This window comes from Chiloscyllium plagiosum, unplaced genomic scaffold (genome assembly GCF_037043375.1).
Source record: "Chiloscyllium plagiosum isolate Xiang-an unplaced genomic scaffold, Cpla_swu_hap1 HiC_scaffold_3, whole genome shotgun sequence".
Classification (NCBI taxonomy): Eukaryota; Metazoa; Chordata; class Chondrichthyes; order Orectolobiformes; family Hemiscylliidae; genus Chiloscyllium; species Chiloscyllium plagiosum.
The window spans coordinates 85,666,433-85,679,504 of record NW_028270141.1 but is presented as its reverse complement, the minus strand read 5'-3'; the positions used below and the strand labels follow the sequence as shown (position 1 = coordinate 85,679,504).

General features: G+C 48.0%; 1 protein-coding gene across 2 annotated transcripts in view; it reads right to left on the bottom strand.

Annotated features, from left to right (window-relative positions):
- Positions 1–9,475, bottom strand: part of dse (dermatan sulfate epimerase) — an 85,325-nt gene extending 75,850 nt beyond the window's left edge. The window contains exon 1 of one of the 2 annotated variants that reach the window (XM_043684798.2): positions 9,318–9,475. The gene's annotated coding sequence lies outside the window, so the exon portion shown is untranslated. The remainder of the gene's footprint in view (positions 1–9,317) is intronic. The other variant, XM_043684808.2, reaches the window with a different exon arrangement.
- Positions 9,476–13,072: the final 3,597 nt, after the last annotated feature.

The following is a 13,072-nucleotide window of genomic DNA, read 5'->3' as shown; positions in this document are numbered from 1 at the left end:
TTTGACCCACTACTACAGCAATAAGCAATCTTCTCAATGGGCAGGAAATTAGATGAGATGCTGGATAAGGCCTCCAATAATACAGCAGGGAACTGGAGAGGAGATAGATGATATCAGCAGCATTCACACAGAAAACAGTCCATGTTTTGAGATTATGTCAATTGGCAGCATGTGGACAAGGAAGAGGATGCAGCCAAGTAAGGCTCTTTGGTGGATTCTTTATCTGGTGACGTGGAATCGAGAGGGGATACTATTATGTGAGAAAGCTATTTAATCATAGCCAGAGTAAAAAATGGAACCAAGTGCAGACAGTTTCACTGAACTGGGCAACAAACAAGAGGTGCTGAAGGATATTGTCTTGTTGCCTATTTAGGACAAAGGGTGATGGAGAATCAGAAATGATAATGTACTGTGATTTCAATTACCAAAAACACTTTTAGTAATTTTGGTTAAGGAAGGAAACCTAATTAAGGAGATTCAAGTCAGAGTTTTGGGCACAGATTTGCAAGGCAGTGAATTTTCAAGAACCTTAAAGAATGAATGTAAGTTGTGGATGAGCTCAATAGATAGTATAGCAGGGGTCAAGGAAAAGCATTTCTTGAGGGGGTATTGTCATGATACAGGAAGGGAGAGAAAGCAATAAATCCTTTTGTAGCATGGGCTCTTGCCTCTGCTGAAAGCAGAGCACATAGTTGAAAATCGTATGCCTATAGATAATGAGATTCGGGTGGTGACAGGAACTGATGATAAACAAAAGTATTATTGTTACTTAATTAATCTCTCTATAAGTGTCAATGAGATTGTAATAGTTAGGTGGTTGCCTTTGACCGGCAAAGGCATAATGGACCAGAGGGGCTTTTTCTATGCTGGAGACCTCTGACTATTATTCTCAATTAGTTGTACATGACCTTGCACTTTGAAAAGTTAGTTTTCTTCCTTCTTCTATGATTTTTCTCTCTCGCTCGAAAGTGTTCTGCCCCTTTTTGGGGTGTGTTCATGAGAGGAACCTTACCTAAATTTAAAATGTATCCTTGAAAGATTTCACTAGCTAATATTTTATATATATATTGGCACTTCTTTTTTCTAAGTTCACCATTATCTTGTTTTGTTTTCTGAAAATTAGGTACAGCTCCAATAATGTCAAGCTCAAATTAACTCCAGTATAAATTGTTTCAGAAACCACTAAGTTGAAGGAAGAATTTATTATTCTCAGATGTTACATTCAGCAGCATCTAATTTACATTTCTGAAAGTCTCAGTAATCTCTGGCACACAAACATGGGTGCACATATTGAAGCAGCAGCTGATCATGACACTACAGCAACTCTACCTTTGGTTTTCTTGTAACTCATCTCTATAAAATGTTTGATTATTTTGTCTGTTAAATTGAGTAAAAACTTGCTTGAATCTGAAATTTAGAGGATAAATAATTAATTTCCAAATTGCCCACAGATCTTTGAAATGATAGTGTATCGAAGGGTTCATTGCTTATTAAAATATTTTTAGCTCACAAACAGAACACTAAATCAAAACCTGATCTTATGGTAGTAGAAACTAAATCTCAAAAATCTGGTTCATTTTCTGTCCAATATTTGCTACACTCCAATTTTCTATTCTATATGTTTTCCGTTTAACTTAAAACAGAGTTTCCAGTGATATTTTAGAAGTGAGAAAACTTCCAACAATTGGACAAAAATCAGTTTTGATAGACATATTCTATAATGCATCAAATAATGCATGATTTTTAACTTTATATTTTCAAAGCCTTCTCATGTCAAATGTCAAGTAAAGACATCATTCAAAAGATAACTCATAGGATTCAAAAAGTAATTTGCCATTATGTACTTTTCTTAGGTTTGACATATTGTTAATACTACACATTCATTCTCTAGTGAACTGAAGCATCATATTACTTTAAACCAGACCGGTTTAAACTGGTTTGATTGGTAACTGGAAGGGTACATTCCTGAGGTCACCCTATTCTCATTCATCATAATTTCTGGAATGTTGTCTACTGTTGACAGATTCATGTCCATTTTTTCACACAACTCAATGTGTAATTTTTCAATCAGGTTCTGTCCCTGTTGAAATAATGAAACCACCTTTATCCAAAACACAAAATGACAGCCAAAGACTTTCAAAATGTTTTTCTTCTGACATTTAATTAAAAGGGTTGCTGTTCCTTGGTCCCCATTCCTACCTTTCCAGTCATGGTCAGAACATCAACAGTTATGGGTGATCTTCACAGTGCTGCAGCATTATCTCTGGTATCTCACAAGGATCTACCCTTTAGGCCATCTTGCACTTATTCCACATCTACATGTTCTATATGCACATCGATGACTCTCTGCTTTATCAATTCCTTCACTGCCTCTTAATACACTATTTACCTAACATGAGCAGAATAACACTACAAAGATTTTTTAAAAACTCTTTAATTCAAGTAGCATTGTTACCATTACTGAAGAAAGGGGAAGAGGGTCCTTTGGGATGGCCTCCCCTTAAACTAGACTGGGACTTGAGTATTGACAAATGGAATAACTAGGGAAGTAGAAAGGGCTACAAAGTTGTTCAGCATGATGGGACTGATAAGTGAATTCAGGAAAAATGTCTACTTAAATATATTAAGATGCCAAGACTATAAAGCAGAGTAGTAATCTGGATAGACCAAGCCAAATAGGGCAGAAAGAAACACAGTTTAACAAAGGTAATAAGGCATTAGAGAATAGTGACTTTGGGAAAAAAAACTAAACATGCAAAGCATTCAAAGCGTAATAGATTAGGTGAGGTGAGAGTGACTTCCGTTTAACAGCAGGGAGCCCAAGTCAAATTTGAGCTTATGAACACTTTCCACGGGATGGCGTCATTCTGAACACAAAGGAAGATGTCTGCATTTGTTCGAAACCAACTATACTAGCTCCAGGATATCTCTGCAGAAGTTCCTCCAGGTAAAGTCCTGGATCTAAATCTTGAGCTGCTTCATCAAAAGTCTTTCCTCCAACAATAACATCAGAAGTGTGGATGTTCACTGGCAATTCTGAGAAAGTTGATTGCCTTACACCTGCTAAGGAGATTGGGGGGGGGGGAACTATTTGTTCGAAAGAATTGGGGACATCTGTTCTTAGTGTCAATGGATCGGTGTAAATAAGGTGATACATTTGTTCACTTGTGGAATGTGACAGTATTTCCTTCTCACGTTGGAGGCGTGCATATATCAGTGGGATGTCAGATAACTAAATTGCTGGCTTATATCGAAAACTCTTAACAAAACTCATTCTCGTTAGGAAAAGATCTTTAATTTAATAACGATGAGTGGAATATGCATGTAATAGAACAATCCTGATACGTTTTCATGTATACCACACAGAGCAGATTTGAATGTATGAAACTCAGCTCTCTCATCTGTTCTAGAACGTGGATGTTTCTTTACCCTTACAGGCTAGGAGAACACAAAGTGACATAGTAAGGACATTGGAAGATATTCATGTGTGAGTGAGAGACAGAGAACTTTCTGTAAGTTACATTCACTGACTGAAGGGTTCAACAGAGAGACAGAGGACGGAAGCTGGGGGAAAGTTTAACTCTCTGTGGTCTGATTTGAGTGTCTGATTGAACGTTTGTGTGTTGTTCCCTGGAGCTTGAGATCTGGGAATGTTATGAACTTAATTTGCATTCTGGGAATCTAAGATGATTTTAAAAGAAAAAGCCATTTTGTAGGACAATGATACTGGGCATGTTAGCAGAGCATGATTACATCATGACCTGTCCCACATGGTTTAAACTAGTCCCTTGTTGTGATGTACTATTAAAAGGGAAGGTTATCTAGCCAAAGCAACCGGTCATTTGGGCCTGACTGGATCAAGGTTTCCCACTTTGATGTGCATGAGACTTAATTAGTCAAGTGTACTCAGACCTGTCAATGAGTTTCTCTTCCTCTGCAAACTTTTACGATTTTATTGCTGTTTATCTGATTAAGGACATATGGCATTTTTGTAATTTTAATACTAATTTCAGTATGAAGACAGCTTGTTTACAGCAATAAGGGGAGTAGCCTGAGAGAGCTCTTAGGGGTAAGAGATGGCACCGCTATTCTGCTAATGGCTCAAGCCTGACCTGAAGGTATTTATGTTATAGTGTAACACTGATGCCACTGGTAAATAGAGGTAATAATTTAAACTAAACTGTCTGAAAGAGCGTATTATTCCAGACTACCACAGGGCATGATCCCTGGGTCGAATCAAGAGAGGCTTACAGGTTGAGTCCATCAGGGATTCCCTGAGCCATCTATAATAGGTACTTTAGCAATTACAGTGCTGCTTTGCTACTCTGCAGATACTGCAGCAAAATGTGCTCGTTTGCAGCAAGACCATTTCGGTTTGCCACCCTTCAGCTAATTTGATACATTCCATGTGATATCATGAAATTGGAGATTGCAAAGGCTGCATGGGCCCTGACAACATTCCAGCAACAATACTGCAGACTTGTGCTCCAAAGTTTGCCATAAACTGAGCCAAGCTGTTCCAGTACAGTTACAACATTGGCATCTACCCAACAATACAGAAAATTGCCCAGTTATGTCCTGTACCCAAAAGATCAGGACAAATCCAATCTAGCCAATTACCACCCCAAGAGTCTACTCTCCATCATTGGTAAAGTAACAGAAGTTGTCATCAACAGTCCTGCCAAACTAGTTTCTGCTCAGCAATGACCTGCTGACTGACCCCCAGTTTGGATTTTGTAATGGCCACTCAGCTCTTGAATTCATCACAGCGTTGGTTCAAACATTGACAAAACAATTGAATTCTTCAGGTGAGGTGAGAGAGTGACACCCTTAACACAGAGTCAGAGATGTCAAACAGACCCTTTGGTCCAACTCATCCATGCCAACCAGATAATCTAGTCCCATTTGCCAGCACTTGGTCCATATTGCTCTAAAACCTTCCTATTCATAAACCCATCCAAATGCCTTTTAAATGCTTAATTGTATCAGCATCCACCACTTCCTCTGAGAGCTCATTCCATACACGCACTACCCTGTGTGAAAACGTTGCCCCTTACGTCCCTTTTATCTTTCCCCTCTCACCCTAAACTATGCCCTCTAGTTCTGGACTCCCCGACCCCAGGGAAAAGACTTTGTCTATTTATCCTATCCATGCCTCTCCTGATTTTATAAACCTTTATAAGGTCACCCCTCAGCCTCCCACACTCCAGGGAAAACAACACCAGCCTAATCAGCCTCTCCCTGTATCTCAAATCTTCCAACCCCAGCAACATCCTTGCAAATCTTTCCTGAACCCTTTCAAGTTTCACAACATCCTTCCGATATGAAGGAGACCAGAATTGCATGCAATATTCCAAAAGTGGCCGAACCAATGTCCTGTACAGCCGCAACAGGACCACCCAACTCATATACTCAATGCTCTAATAAGGGAAAGCATGCCAAACGACTTCTACACTATCATATCTACCTGTGACTCCACTTTCAAGAAACTATGAACCTGCACTCCAAGGTCTCCATTCAGCAACACTCCCCAGGACCTTACCATTTAGTGTTCTGATTTGCCTTTCCAAAATGCAGCATCTTATATTTATCTAAATTAAATTCCATCTGCCACTCCTCAGCCCATTGGCCCATTTGATCAATATCCTGTTGTACTCTGAGATAACCTTGCTCGCTGTCCACTACACCTCCAATTTTGGTGTCATCTGCAGACTTACTAACTATACCTCCTAGGTTCACATTCAAATCATTTATATAAAATGACTGAAAGCAGTCAACCCAGCACCAATCCTTATGGTACACCAGTAGCCACAGGCCTCCAGTTTGAAAAGCAACCCTCCACCACCAACCCCTGTCTTCTACCTTCGAGCTAGTTCTATATCCAAATGGCTAGTTCTCCTTGTTTTTCATGAGATCTAACCTTGCTAACCAGTCTCCCATGAGGAACCTCGTTGAATGCCTTACTGAAGTCCATATAGATCATGTCAATCGCTCTGCCCTCATCAATCCTATTTATTATTTTTTTCAAAAAGCTTCTTCAAAAAACTCAGTCAAGGTCATGAGACATGATTTCCCATGCACAAAGCCATGGTGACTATCCCTAATCAGTCCTTGCCTTTCCAAATACATGTAAATTCTGTCCCTCAGGATTGCCTCCAACAACCCACCCACTACAGATGTCAGGCTCACTGTTCTATAGTTCCCTGGCTTGTCCTTATCACCTTTCTTCAATAGTGGCACCACGTTAGCCAACCTCCAGTCTTCTGCTACCTGACCTGTGACTATCGATGGTACAAATATCTCAGTAAGAGGCCCAGCGATCATTTCCCTAGCTTCCCACAGAGTTCTAGAGTAGACCTGATCAGGTCCTGGGGATTTATCCACTTTCATGCATTTCAAGACATTCAGCACTTCCTCCTCTGTAATATGGACATTTTTCCAGATGTCACCATCTATTTTCCACACAGTCTATATCTTCCACCTCCTTTTCCATACTAAACACTGATGCAAAATACTCTTACTATCTCCTCAAACTTCTGTGGCTCCACACAAAGGCTGCCTTGCTGATCTTTGAGGGGCCCTATTCTCTCCCTAGTTACCCCTTTATCCTTAATATATTTATAAAATCCCTTTGGATTCTCCTTAATCCTATTTGTCAAAGCTATCTCATGTCCCCTTTTTGCCCTCAAGCATACTCCTACTGCCTTTATACTCTAAGGATTCACTTGATCTCTGCTGTCTATACCTGACATATGGTTTCTTCTTCTTCTTAACCAAAAGCTCAATTTCTTTCATCATCCAGCTTTCCTTACAGCTGCCAGCCTTTCCATGAAGGAGACATTTGACCAAGTGCGGTATCAAGGAGCCAGAGCAAACTGAAATCAATGAGAATCAGGAAGCAAACTGGTTTGGAATCATTTACTGGGTGTAACCACTACTGCAGCAGTTTAAGACAGCAGCTTAAAACAATCCTCTCAACATCAGCCAGGGACATGAAATAAAGACTGCCCCAACCAGAGGCACCCACGTCCTGTGAAAGAGTTTTTAAAAATTAGGCTTTGGTCACTAAATAACAAGTGCCATTCATGCCATGCATGTGACAAATAAAAAACATCTCCAACAAGGGAAAATCTAATAATCTCCCCATAATAATTTTGTCATTCCCATCACTGAATCCTTCACCCACAAGGTGCAGAGACTTACTCCCTATCAAAACGTATTAACTGGAAGGGCCATGTGGCTGTAAAATAGATCAGATGCTTGTAGTGACCTGTCACCTCTCAAACCTGTCCAACATCGAGAAGAAACAAGTCAAGATTGTGATAGAATATTTGTCTGAACAAGTGCAACTCCAGCAACACTGAAAAGCTCATCACCGTCCAGCAAAAAGCAGCCAGCTAGATCAAACGCCATCACTTTAGCATTCACTTTCCTGTACTACCAGCACACAACGGCAGTTGCGTGTATCATCTATGAGATGTATTGCAGCAACTCATCAAGGCTCATGCTGGAACCATGACTGCTACCACTTTGAAAGACAACAGCGGCAGACCTATGGGAACACCACCCACCAAGCAATTCTTCTCCAAGCTACACACCACCCTGACTTGGAATTAAATCACTATATCTCTTCCTAACTGTACTGTGAATGCACTTCCACCGCATTGATTGAAGCAGTTAAAAATGTAGATCTCCATGGCCCTTCTTCAGGACAATTATAGATTGCGAACAAATGTGAGCCTTGCTGAAGACCTGCATACTGCACAATCATTTTTAAAATGAATAACGCAGGCAGAAATAAATGGGATTTAGAAAGTATTTGCTGGAAAGTCTCAACAGTTCTAATAACGCCTGTGGAGAGAGAAATAGAGTTATGTTTCTTGTTGAAAATTACTTTTCTTCAGAACTAAATAAATGGGTTTGATTGAAAGGTTATTATGGAGGTGACCTGGCAGAGTGATTATGCTGAACTTTAAATATTCCAGGATATTCAACTTTTATAAGGGATAAACAATATGGAAAAAGGAAATAGAAGCATTTCTGGCCTGTTGATTTGCGGGCTTCCAGCAGCTGGCTCTGCAAATCTCAGATACTGCCTGCTCTGTTGTGCTTTTCCAGCATCACACTCTTGACTTTGCAAATTGAGCCCAGATTTCTGAAGTGATTGGGGAAGAATGTGAAGCTGGGAGTGTATTAGCAACTGCAAAGGATCTCTCCGATGTTGAATCACGTGAAGATCGCTGGTTTGAATATCAGTGGACAGCGGCATGTCCTGGCTCGCTATTGTTTGCCAGATTATTGTGACGTGTCTTTCTTTATACTACAAATGCTAGTAGAGGGCCGGCATAAAGCCAATGGGCCAAATGGCCACTTTCTGCAACGTAAATGTTTATTATTAAATAAAAACAAAGCGAATAAAAGGTATTACTGGCACATATTTCACCAATATTTTTGCAGTAATTGTCAAACTTCTCGGCAGGAATTAATATAAAAGTGATTAAATAGTTAAGGAATATAATTCTTCAAAGCCTAACACAGCACTTTTGACAGTTTATACTAATTCCATCCACACGAGTGACAGATGAGGTTTCGTTTGTTTGCAGCTTGAAGTTACCACGGAAGGACAGCAGATTCCCATTCCATGTGCCCTGTCCCTGGCAGCACGCGTGGTCGAGAAACCTTGCCCCTTTCCCCCCTCTGCACACTCTCAATGGCCATTCCGGCCGTGGCTGGCAGCCTTCCACTCCCGCGAATGGGGGAGGGGGGGGGGGGGAAGAGAGCAGAAATCCGCCCGCAGACCTGGGAAACCTCAGCGCCAGGTTTTCAAAAGTCAGAGCCCGGGAAGGAGCAGTCAATCCCGGACAGCGGCTCAGCGCCGCCTGGGGCTCCTCTGAAATGGAAATCAAAGTACAGCCGGGGCGAAGCGTCCCCAAACTCACCATGAGGAGGGATGGGAGAGTAACACACACAAAAACCCGGGGGGAGAGAGAGAGAGAGAACTCCTCGCCTCCACCGGTAACTCGACTTGTTTCAGAAACAAAAAGCAAAGCCTTAATGAGTAGATTCCCTTTAACCCCCCCCCCATTTAACCCTTTGCGCGCCGCCACTTCACCCAGTAACAACACACACAGAGTGACCCGGGGAAGCAGGGTCTGACAGCCGGAGGTTCCCGGGACACCACATTCCCCAAATATACCCCTCGGCTCATTTCATTCAGTCTCCAATTGGAAATGCAACTATCACAAGGAACATGCAAGAAATTCTCAACTGCTTGTTCCTCCCACTCCCCCCCTCTCTCTCTCTGAAATCCCTGTTACCTTTTTTTTATTTTCCGCCCTGGATCCCGATGGATACAAGCTGATATCCGGTGTTGGTGGGTCTCCCAAGAGCTTGGGGACTGGGGGCACGGAGCACTGGTCGCTGCTACCCCCAGAGACGGTGCAGGACCAGCGGACGGTGAAAGCAGAAACCCGGCGGAGCCCTCACTCAAATACTGAGAGGGGGAGGAGGAACAACAGCGACGTCAGCGAGTGACAGATTACAGCCTGCCAGAGGGAACCGGGGGTAATGGGGGGGGGGGGGGGGGGAAGAGAGAGGGGGGGAGAGACAGGGGAAATGGGGGGGAGAGAGAGGGGGGAGAGACAGGGGGATTGGGGGGGAGAGAGAGGGGGATTGGGGGGGAGAGAGAGGGGGATTGGGGGGGAGAGAGAGGGGGATTGGGGGGAGAGAGAGGGGGATTGGGGGGAGAGAGGGGGGGATTGGGGGAGAGAGGGGGGGATTGGGGAGAGAGGGAGATTGGGGGAGAGAGAGGGGATCGGGAGGGAGAGGGAATGGGGGAGAGTGTGGGAATGGGTGAGAAAGGGTGGGAATGGGGGAGAGAGGGGGGATTGGGGGAGAGAGAGGGGATCGGGAGGGAAAGGGAATGGGGAGAGTGTGGGAATGGGGGAGAAAGGGTGGGAATGGGGGGAGAGAGAGGGGATGGGGGAGAGAGAGGGGATTGGGGGAGAGAGGGGGGATTGGGGGAGAGAGGGGGGATCGGGAGGGAGGGAATGGGGAGAGTGTGGGAATGGGGGAGAAAGGGTGAGAATGGGGGAGGGGGGATTGGGGGAGAGAGGGGGGATTGGGGGGGAGAGAGAGGGGATCGGGAGGGAGAGGGAATGGGGGAGAAAGGGTGAGAGTGGGGGAGAGAGGGGGGATTGGGGGAGAAAGGGGGTTTGGGGGAAAAGAGAAGGGAGAGGGAATGGGGGAGAGTGTGGGAATGGGGAGAGAGGGGGGATTGGGGGAGAGAGGGGGATCGGGAGGGAGAGGGAATGGGGGAGAGTGTGGGAATGGGGGAGAAAGGGTGGGAATGGGGGGAGAGAGAGGGGATTGGGGGAGAGAGGGGGAATTGGGGGAAGAGAGGGGGATTGGGGAGAGAGAGGGGATCGGGAGGGAGAGGGAATGGGGGAGAGTGTGGGAATGGGGGAGAAAGGGTGAGAATGGGGGGAGAGAGGGGGGATTGGGGGAGAGAGAGGGGATCGGGAGGGAGAGGGAATAGGGGAGAGTGTGGGAATGGGGGGAGAAAGGGTGGGAATGGGGGGAGAAAGGGTGGGAATGGGGGAGAGAGGGGGGATTGGGGGAGAGAGGAGGAATTGGGGAAGAGAGGGGATCGGGAGGCATTGGGAATGGGGGAGAGTGTGGGAATGGGGGAGAAAGGATGGGAATGGGGGGAGAGAGGGGGGATTGGGGGAGAGAGAAGGGATCGGGAGGGAGAGGGAATGGGGGAGAGTGTGGGAATGGGGGAGAAAGGGTGGGAATGGGGGGAGAGAGGGGGGATTGGGGGAGAGAGGGGGGATTCGGGGAGAGAGGGGGGATCGGGAGTGAGAGGGAATGGGGAGAGTGTGGGAATGGGGGAGAAAGGGTGAGAATGGGGGAGAGAGGGTGGATTGGGGGAGAGAGGGGGGATTAGGGGAGAAAGAGGGGTTCGGGAGGGAGAGGGAATGGGGAGAGTGTGGGAATGGGGGAGAGAGGGTGGATTGGGGGAGAGAGGGGGGATTGAGGGAGAGCGAGGGGATTGGGGGAGTGGGGGGGATTGGGGAGAGAGAGGGGATCGGGAGGGAGAGGGAATGGGGGAAAGTGTGGGAATGGGGGGAGAAAGGGGGGATTGGGGGAGAGAGAGGGGATCGGGAGAGAGAGGGAATGGGGGAGAGTGTGGGAATGGGGGGGAGAAAGGGTGGAAATGGGGGGAGAGAGGGGGGATTGGGGAGAGAGGGGGGATTGGAGAAGAGAGGGGATCGGGAGGGAGAGGGAATGGGGAGAGTGTGGGAATGGGGGAAAAAGGGTGGGAATGAGGGAGGGGGGGATTGGGGGAGAGAGAGGGGATCGGGAAGGAGAAGGAATGGGGGAGAATGTCGGAATGGGGGAGAAAGGGTGGGAATGGGGGAAAGGGGAGAGGGGGAAAGAGGGGGGAGTGAAAGGGGAAGGGGAGAGAGGGGGGAATGGGGGAGAGCGGGGAGAGAACAGGGGGAGAGGGAAGAGAGGGAGAGGGGGAGAGGAGGGGGGAGGGAGAGGAGGGGGGAGGGGGGAGGGGGGAAGGGGGGAGGAGGGGGGATGGGGAGGGGGGAGGGAGAAGGGGGGGAGGGGGAGGGGGAAGGGGGAGGGGGGAGGGGGGAGGGGGATGGGGAGGGGGGAGGGGGGATGGGAAGGGCGGAGGGGGAAGGGGGGAGGGGGAGGGGGAGGGGGAGGGGGAGGGGGATGGGGGAGGGGGGAGGGGGGAGGGGGAAGGGGAGGGGGAAGGGGTGGGGGGAGGGGGAAGGGGAGGGGGAAGGGGTGGGGGGATGGGGGGAGGGAGGAGGGGAAGGGGGGATGGGGAGGGGGAAGGGGTAGGGGAGAGGGGAAGGGGGAGGGGGGGAGGGGAGGGGGGAGAGGGGATTGGGAGGGAGATGGAATGGGGAGAGAGGGTGGGAATGGGGGGAGAGAGGGTGGAATGGGGAGGGGGGCAACGTGGAAAGGGGGAATGGGGAGAGAGGGGGGATTGGGGGAGAAAGGGGGGATTGGGAGAGAGGGGGGAATGGGGAGAATGAGGGGGATTGGAGAGAGAGGGGGAGATTGTGGGAGAGAGATGGGGTGTGGGAGAGAGAGCGGGTGTGGAGAGAGAGGGGGTGTGGGAGAGAGGTGGAATGGGAGAGAGGTGGAATGGGGGAGAGGGGGGAATGGGGGAGAGGGGGGAATGGGGGAGAGAGAGGGGGAATGGGAGAGAGGGGGAATGGGGAGAGAGAAGAGGAATGGGAGAGAGGGGGAATGGGGGAGAGAGAGGGGGAATGGGGAGAGAGGGGGAATGGGGAGAGAGAGGGGGAATGGGGAGAGAGAGGGGGAATGGGGAGAGAGAGGGGGAATGGGGGAGAGAGAGGGGGAATGGGGGAGAGAGAGGGGGAATGGGAGAGGGGGAATGGGGGGGAGAGAGGGGGAATGGGGCAGAGAGAGGGGGAATGGGAGAGAGGGGGAATGGGTGAGAGGGGGAATGGGAGAGAGGGGGAATGGGAGAGAGGGGGAATGGGAGAGAGGGGGAATGGGGGAGAGAGATGGGGAATAGGGTAGAGAGGGGGAATAGGGGAGAGAGGGGGAATAGGGGAGAGAGGGGGAATGGGGGAGAGAGGGGGAATGGGGGAGAGAGGGGGAATGGGGAGAGAGCGGGAATGGGGGAGGTGGGGGTTTGGGTGAGAGGGAGAATGGGGAGAGGGAGGGAGAATGGGGAGAGGGAGGGACAATGGGGAGAGAGTGAGGGAATGGGGAGAGAAAGGATCGGGGAGAGAAAGAGGATTGGGGAGAGAGGGGGGTTGGGGGGGTGGGGGGTGAGAGGGGTGGGGGTGGGGGGAGAGAGGGGGGTGGGGGGACGTGGGTGGTGAGAGGGGTGGGGGGTGAGGGGGAGGGGTGAGAGGAAGTGGGAGGAGGGAGTGGGAGTGGGGTGTGGGAGAATGGGGGGAGGGGGAGTGGGAGAGGGGGATTGCAGGTGGAGAAGGGGATCCGGGAAGAGAGGTGGGATGGGAGAGAGAGGGGATGGGAGAGAGGGGGGATGGGGGAGAGGGGGATGGGG